Below are 7,732 nucleotides of genomic sequence, written 5' to 3'. Positions count from 1 at the left end.
CATGCGTGCCAAATATGGCCTAAATACGTCTATAACCTGATATAGCTCCCATATAAACCGATCTCCCGATATTACTTCTTGAGCCCCTATAGGGCGCAATTCTTAACCGATTTGGCTGAAATTTTGTACAATGACTTTTACTATGGTCTCCAACATCTAAACCAAGTAGGGTCCGAATCGGTTCATAAACTGATATGGCTCCAATAGCATGGACATTTTTATCCATTATGCTTTGTTTGCCTATAATGAGATACCGGGCAAAAAAACTTGACAACTGCGGTCCGGCCGAACTTAGCACGCTTTAACTTGTTCTGTGTTGTTTTATTGGGTTGCCCAAAAAGTAATTGCGGATTTTTCATATAGTCGGCGTTGACAAATTTTTTCACAGCTTGTGACTCTGTAATTGCATTCTTTCTTCTGTCAGTTATCAGCTGTTACTTTTAGCTTGCTTTAGAAAAAAAGTATATTTGATTAAAGTTCATTCTAAGCTTTATTAAAAATGCATTTACTTTCTTTTAAAAAATCCGCAATTACTTTTTGGGCAACCGAATATAAATTTTAACTAATGGTTATTGAAGAGGGCCAACTAAATCCTTGATCTAAAACTTAACGGACTAGTGATGATTGTCATGTCAAGTGCCTGATTAATTTCAGCCATAACAAATAATGACACATCAATGTACTGTGGTATCAAAGTACAGTAATGGGCAAATAAAAAGAGGTTTAATGGAGCAGAAAAGGTCACCACAGTAAAACTAAACATATTTAAATAACAAAAACAAATCGTAAAAAAAAGTATTTTGAAGTACCTGCGTACATTTGTAAGTACAAATGTAAACACATGTGCTCATTTGTTTAACCCACCACCAATACTTCAATGGATCAGATAAAGCCGTATATCGTGATTTTGGTTTTCAATTGCAAAAAATTGGCTTATGTTTTTTTTTTTAACAATCACTAATTGATCTTGTAGCCTAAATACATATGAATGCTTCTAAATATACTCACGTACTTTGCCTGCAAAAGATTAGCCAAAATATTATTGACAACGTCAATCCAAACAACTCCATAGGCGATCTGTTACTTTGGCATATTAGAGCATGAAAACTGCCAAAAATCCATACCTCACACCTTAGCCATTGTCTCCATGATAATGATGACTACCTGGCCCATTTACTATCAGCATAATAACAATGACAACCAGCCAACGCTCATTTTTACAGATGAGAAAAAATTGAATGGAATTACCGTTAATGTTAGCAATACCGCCCGTAACACTGTCACGCATACGTATAACACTTGATTGATGTGCCAGTGCCAATGTGCAATGAATATTGCAGAGAGGTCTAGTAAGAGTTTGGCTAAAAAAAAAACTAAATGCTACACATCCCATTTGAAATGACATTCCATACTTCTAACCAAAGACGAAACGCATCCCATAGTGGTTGGTGTGTGTTGCTATCTCTGGCTTTCTTTTTCCATTGGCAAAGAAAATCCCAAATCATTGAGCTCGTCTTGAAAGAGAAACAAACAAAAATTGTGAAATTTAATGATATTCGCCCCAACAGGCAAAAAACTTATAAATGAAAAAATTCGGCAGCGTCCGGCCGGATTTCGAACCTGGGCACACGAGAGCCGTTGCCGTTGTCTAGCGTTCGAAGCCATGAAAATAACATCCAAAAGATGCACAGAATCATTTGCACCATGGAAGTAATGTAATTGTCGCAGAAAAAAGTCTGTCATTACACGAGAACACATGTTACTTTTTGGGTAACCCAATATATCAGTTCGTGGTGAATGAGTTACTCAACAAGAGGTACGATAGGGAAAGGTATAATTAGGATGATTTCAGGATCAAATTGCTGTAGTTTTCTATTTTGCAAAAGACTGAATCTTGCCGATAATATCGATAGAAAAAAAATCTCAATCGATATTCAGCCAATAAATAAAATATCAATAGTAACGATAGTACCAACGATAGTTTACCAGCTCTCGCCCCGCACCCCAACCGCACGGAGTATGTGAGATTGCATATGTATCCCTTGATCTCGCGAGCCTCTTACTTCAAGATTTTACTCCCGCTTTCGGCTGACCCTAACTTGGGTACAGACGCTGATGGCGCCAATAATTCGCCTTGTCTTTCCTAGTAACATAGACACTCAGTATTTAAGTAAGAGCCACCCGACCCTTTACTGAAAATTTGCTCTCGAGGAGAGTCTTAGCGAAGATTTTGAAATTTAGCGAAATTTAATTTTTAATGTTTCACTTAATACTTCAACTTAGGCATAGACCCTACGTTCCAGCCAAAAAGCACTAACAAACATAAAAGAAGTACACATTTTAAAAAAAAAAATTATTTTTGTTTGTTTAATGACTTATTTTACCGCAAACACAAAATGAAACAAAACCAAAATAAATAACAAAAACGCCAAACACACAATATCAAAAACCAAAGCCCTCCCCACCTCCCAAAAAAAAAATAACATAAAGATAAAAATTCAATGAGAGCAAAAATAGCAGCATTTTACCGCTTAAGCGAGCTGTTGCACAGCCTCAGTTTCGTGTTGACAGTCAAACGACAAACAACGTTCAACTTGAAATTCAACGGATAGACCGCGATACGGTGCCAAAATTCATACAATAAATTGCAGACGATAAAATAATAAGGTAGAAGAAGAAGAATTAAAAGACTAAAGCGACAAACTTGAACTTGGCGTTAAGATCGTGCGTGAACATCAAACCCACCAACTAAACTTCGGCAAACGATATCAATTTTGTTGTTGTTGTATGATAGTATGTGTGCGTTGAACTATTTATAGTTGTTGTTGTTGTAATTTATCTAATTTAAACGAGCTGTGATAGTTTTTTGTTTTCTTTAACTCTTTCAACATCTGCTCTTGGCATTAGTGGTAGACTCATTTAAATTGAAAGTCATTGACGCGGTGGTGTAACAAATAATCGCAGGCCATCAACAAAACGTAAAATTTCAACACCCGGCGTTTTTTTTTTTGCTTGTAGGTTGGTTGTTTTTCATCGCATTTGCCAAAATAACCAGACTGTCAATGTTATCTTTCTCTCTTTTAAATAGTGCAGAATAATATTTGTTTAAAGTGCAAAACGGATGGTGCGAATTCACGCGCCTTTTCCAAAAAAAAAAAGTTAGTAAACAACATTTAAAGCAGCAGTGGAGGCAGCAGGCCAACTCTGTGCTCTGTTAATTGTTGTCATTGAACGAGATTTTGTATCTTGACATCATATTTATGCAGATATTGTTGACGAGTGAAGAAAAAAAAAACCAAATATTTATGTGCTCCGATTATTCATGGTGCAGTGCAGTGTGTGTGTGTGTGCGTTTATTTTTTTCGTTTTTATTTCTTAAATTTATTCACTTGGTGATTTCAGTTTTGCAATATATTTGGATAAGAAAAAAAAAAACAAACCACCAGCAAAATCATTTTTAATATATTATTTGTAATAGCGATTCAAGAAAAATTATTCGCACTTTCACAATCGCAAAGCCTACCTCATTTTTATTCATGGCATAAAAGATAAATAAACAACAATTGTGCATTTCCTTAATGATAAATAAATAATAAATATTTTATTGTTTAATATAGGTGTGACATACATTTTATAGTAGAAAAAGTGTAAAAATAGTAGTTAAAGTGTATTAACATCATCAGAAAGAGGCTGACACAAATAACTAAAGGTAAATAAATATATTTCGCTATAAAATCTGTCAATGCTTATATAACCTAATTAGTTATAACAAGTAAAAGCGTGCTAAGTTCAGCCGGGCCGTATCTTGGGAACCCACCACCATGGATTCTGCTAAAAATGTAAATAAAATAAATGAAGTTGTTATTCTACATACCAAACTTCAGTCAAACCAGCAAAAATTAAAGCTTCTAGGAACTGAACAAGGATGATCGAGAGACCCGTATAACTCCCATGTATATATCAGGTTATAGACTGATTTTGGGCGTACTTGTTGTTGGAAATCATAACAAAACACTACATGCAAAATTTCAGGAAAATCACATAAAAATTGCGGCTTGTAAAGGCTCAGGAATTTAAATCGGGAGATTGGTTTATATGGGAGCTATATCAGGTTATAGACCGATTTGGACCGCACTTGGCACAGTTGTTGGAAATCATAACAAAACACTACATGCAAAATTTCAGGAAAATCACAAAAAAATTGCGGCTTGTAAGGGCTCAAGAAGTCAAATCGGGAGATCGGCTTATATGGAACTATATCAGGTTATAGACCGATGCGGACCGCACTTGCCACAGTTGTTGGAAGTCATAACGGAAGACCAAATGCAAAATTTCAGCCAAATCGGATGAAAATTGCGACTTGTAAAGACTGAGGAAATCAAATCGGGAGATCGGTTTATATGGGAGCTTTATCAGCTTATAGACCGATTTGGACCGCACTTGGCACAATTGTTGGAAGTTATAACAAAACACCACATGCAAAATTTCAGGAAAATCACACAAAAATTGCGGCTTGTAAGGGCTCAAGAAGTCAAATCAGGAAATCGGCTTATATGGGAGCTATATCAGGTTATAGACCGATTTGGACAGCACTTGGCACAGTTGTTGGAAGTCATAACAAAACACCACATGCGAAATTTCAGCCAAATCGGATTAAAAAAACGGCTTGTAAGGGCTCAAGAAGTCAAATCAGGAAATCGCCTTATATGGGAGCTATATCAGGTTATAGACCGATTTGGACAGCACTTGGCACAGTTGTTGGAAGTCATAACAAAACACCACATGCAAAATTTCAGGCAAATCACACAAAAATTGCGGCTTGTAAGGGGTAAAGAAGTCAAATCGGGAGATCGGTTTATATGGGAGCTATATCAGGTTATAGACCGATTTGGACCGCACTTGGCACAGTTGTTGGAAGTTATAACAAAACACCACATGCAAAATTTCAGCCTAATTGGATGAAAATTTCGATATGTAAGGGCTCAAGAAGTCAAATCGGGAGATTGGTTTATATGGGAACTATATCAGGTTATAGACCGATTTGGACCGTAGTTGACACAGTTGTTTTAAATCATAACAAAACACCACATGCAAAATTTCAGCTAAATCGGATGCAAATTGCGACTTGTAAAGGCTCAGGAAGTCAAATCGGGAGATTGGTTTATATGGGAGATATATCAGGTTAGCACAGTTGTTGGAAATTATAACAAAACACCACATGCAAAATTTCAGCCAAATCGGATGCAAATTGCGACTTGTAAAGGCTCAGGAAGTCAAATCGGGAGATTGGTTTATATGGGAACTATGGCAGTTTATAGACCCATTTGGACCGTAGTTGACACAGTTGTTGTAAGTCATAACGGAACACTATGTACGAAATATCAGCTAAATCGGACAAAAATTGCGGCTTCCAGGGGCTCAAGAAGGCAAATCTGGAGATTGGTTTATATGGGAGCTATATCTAAATCTGAACCGATATGGCCCATTTGCAATCTCCAACGATCACATCAATATTAAGTACTAGCCGAACCAGGCCCGCTCCGCTGCGCCTTCTTTAACTCTCTAATATCTTTTTAGGGTGGGGACACTTCGCCTTGAATGCGGATATCGAATTCGGTCTATATCGAATTCGTGCCATTGTAGCCTATGACGCTGAACGCTTTCGAATCCGGGCAAAAACATCGAACAAAGCGGTGTTTATCCCCTCTTAAGGTTGGTAACATATGCGAGATACAATGCCATGCATAGTCATTTAAAAACTTTTCCCCAAAAAGGTGCCGCACTGCGGGACGCCGTTCGAACTCGGCTATAAAAAAAAGTATATGATTGAGTTTAAACTTGAATCGGAAAGCACTCATTGATGTGTGAGAATTTGCCCCTTCTCGGTTCCTGGTGGTAATGTTCTTCCTTAGGGGAGGGATGGCACCTCAGACATTTTCGACTCAAATATGGATATCAAATTCGTGCTGTACTTCCAAATCCCTTTAATTTAAGCGACGTATTGCCATGGCTGGTAAATATGAACCGTTTGGAGGGTGTTTTGGGGCTGGGGCGGCCACCGGCACTTTGCACTGAAAATAGATATTAAATTCGTTCAGTTTAGGGGGTGCTTAAGGGCGTACCCCAAAATACTTGGCTCCAAAATTGGATATGAAATTCGTTTTCTACTCTCAAATACCTATCATTTGAGTCCCATATTGTCATAATGGGTCAAATAACCCATTTGACGTATCTTTCGGAGGAAAAGCCCCTCCTGGACTTGAACACAAATTTTAATGTCATATTCGTAATCTACTCCCTAATACCTTTCATTTGAGTCCCATATAACCATGGTCGGCTAATATGCCCATTTTGGGGGTATTTGGGAGTGGGCGACCTCCCATTACTTGGACCTAATGTTTTAAGCCATATTTGTAATCTACTGCCTAATACATTTCATTTGAGTCTCATATTGACATGAACTTCGAATATATCTGTTTAGAGGAGTTTTGGGGTTGGGGGGAGGGGGCCCCGCTGGGTACTTGAACCCAAATTTTAATACCATATTCGTGTTTTGGTATCCAATACCTTTTATTTGATATCTTTATTGTGCCCGTCGGGCCACTTTCGGATATGGGTGTCCGATATCTAAAAATTATAAAGCCTATGTTTCCTTTTAGACAAACGTACACAATCTATGAACATTTTAAGAAAATCGATTCAGCCATATATCATATAGTCATAATGGGTCTAATGGCGTTTTTGAGGGGTGGCATGACCCCCTATATTTCGATCTGATTTTGTATGCCAGATTCGAAATCTACTCCCGAATACCTTTCATTTGAGCCCCATATTGAAATGAACGTCCCATATGTCAGTTTGGGGCAGTTTTGGGGTTGAAGCGGCCCGATGGCTACTTAGACTCAAAGTTTAATATTCGTATTCTACTCTCCAATACCTTTCATTTGATACCTATATTGTCCCGATCGGTCCACTTTTGATTTTGGGTTGTGTTTTTGGCATTAGGGGGAGGGTCCGTCCCCCTTTCGATACCGAAAAATTACATAGCCTATGTTTCCTTCCAGACCACCTACACAATATGCGAAAATTTCGGGAAAATCGGTTCTGCCATTTTTCAGTCTATACGGAACAAACAAACCGAGTCCTATATATCCGTGATTGGCTAATGTGCCCATTTTTTGGCGTTTTTGTGGGGGTGGGGTGGTCCCCTATTCTTTCACATGAATTAGTATGCCAGATTCGTTATCTAATCCCTCATACTTTTCATTTGATACCCATATTGTTCTATCGGTCGACTTTTGATTTTGGGTGGTGTTTTTGGGGTAACGGTGGAGGGTCCGCCCCCTTCCGTTATCAATAAATTATAAAGTCTATTCCTACTTCCTGACCATATTCGTAATTTACTTCCGAATACCTTTCATTTGAGTCCCATATTGTCATGATCGTCAAATAAACCTATTTTAAGGGATTTTGGGGCTGGAGCGGCCCCCAGATACTTGGACCCAACATTCATTATGAAATTCGTACTCTACTCTTGAATACATTTCATTTGAATCCCATTTTGTCCCGATCGGTCCACTTTTACTTTTGGGGTAACGGGGAGGGTCCCTTCCGATATCAAAAAATTATATAGCCTATGTTTCTTTCCAGACCAACCTACACAATCTGTGAAATTTCAAGGTAATCGGTTCGGCCGTTTTTGAGTCTATACGGAAAAAACTAACAAACCGAC

The 7,732-nt window shown here is 37.9% G+C and overlaps 1 protein-coding gene across 4 annotated transcripts in view; it reads left to right on the top strand.

The window, feature by feature from the left end:
* Positions 1-2,579: 2,579 nt before the first annotated feature.
* Positions 2,580-7,732, top strand: part of LOC106096384 (juvenile hormone esterase) — a 95,745-nt gene continuing 90,592 nt past the window's right edge. For 2 of the 4 annotated variants that reach the window (XM_013241715.2, XM_013264144.2), the window contains exons 1-2: positions 2,580-2,793; positions 3,618-3,709. The gene's annotated coding sequence lies outside the window, so the exon portion shown is untranslated. Of the gene's footprint in view, positions 2,800-3,617; positions 3,710-7,732 lie in introns of all 4 variants that reach the window. The other 2 variants (XM_013241708.2, XM_059363136.1) reach the window with 2 other exon arrangements.

This window comes from Stomoxys calcitrans, chromosome 2 (genome assembly GCF_963082655.1).
Source record: "Stomoxys calcitrans chromosome 2, idStoCalc2.1, whole genome shotgun sequence".
NCBI classification, from domain to species: domain Eukaryota; kingdom Metazoa; phylum Arthropoda; class Insecta; order Diptera; family Muscidae; genus Stomoxys; species Stomoxys calcitrans.
This window is presented reverse-complemented; position numbering and strand designations above follow the sequence as displayed.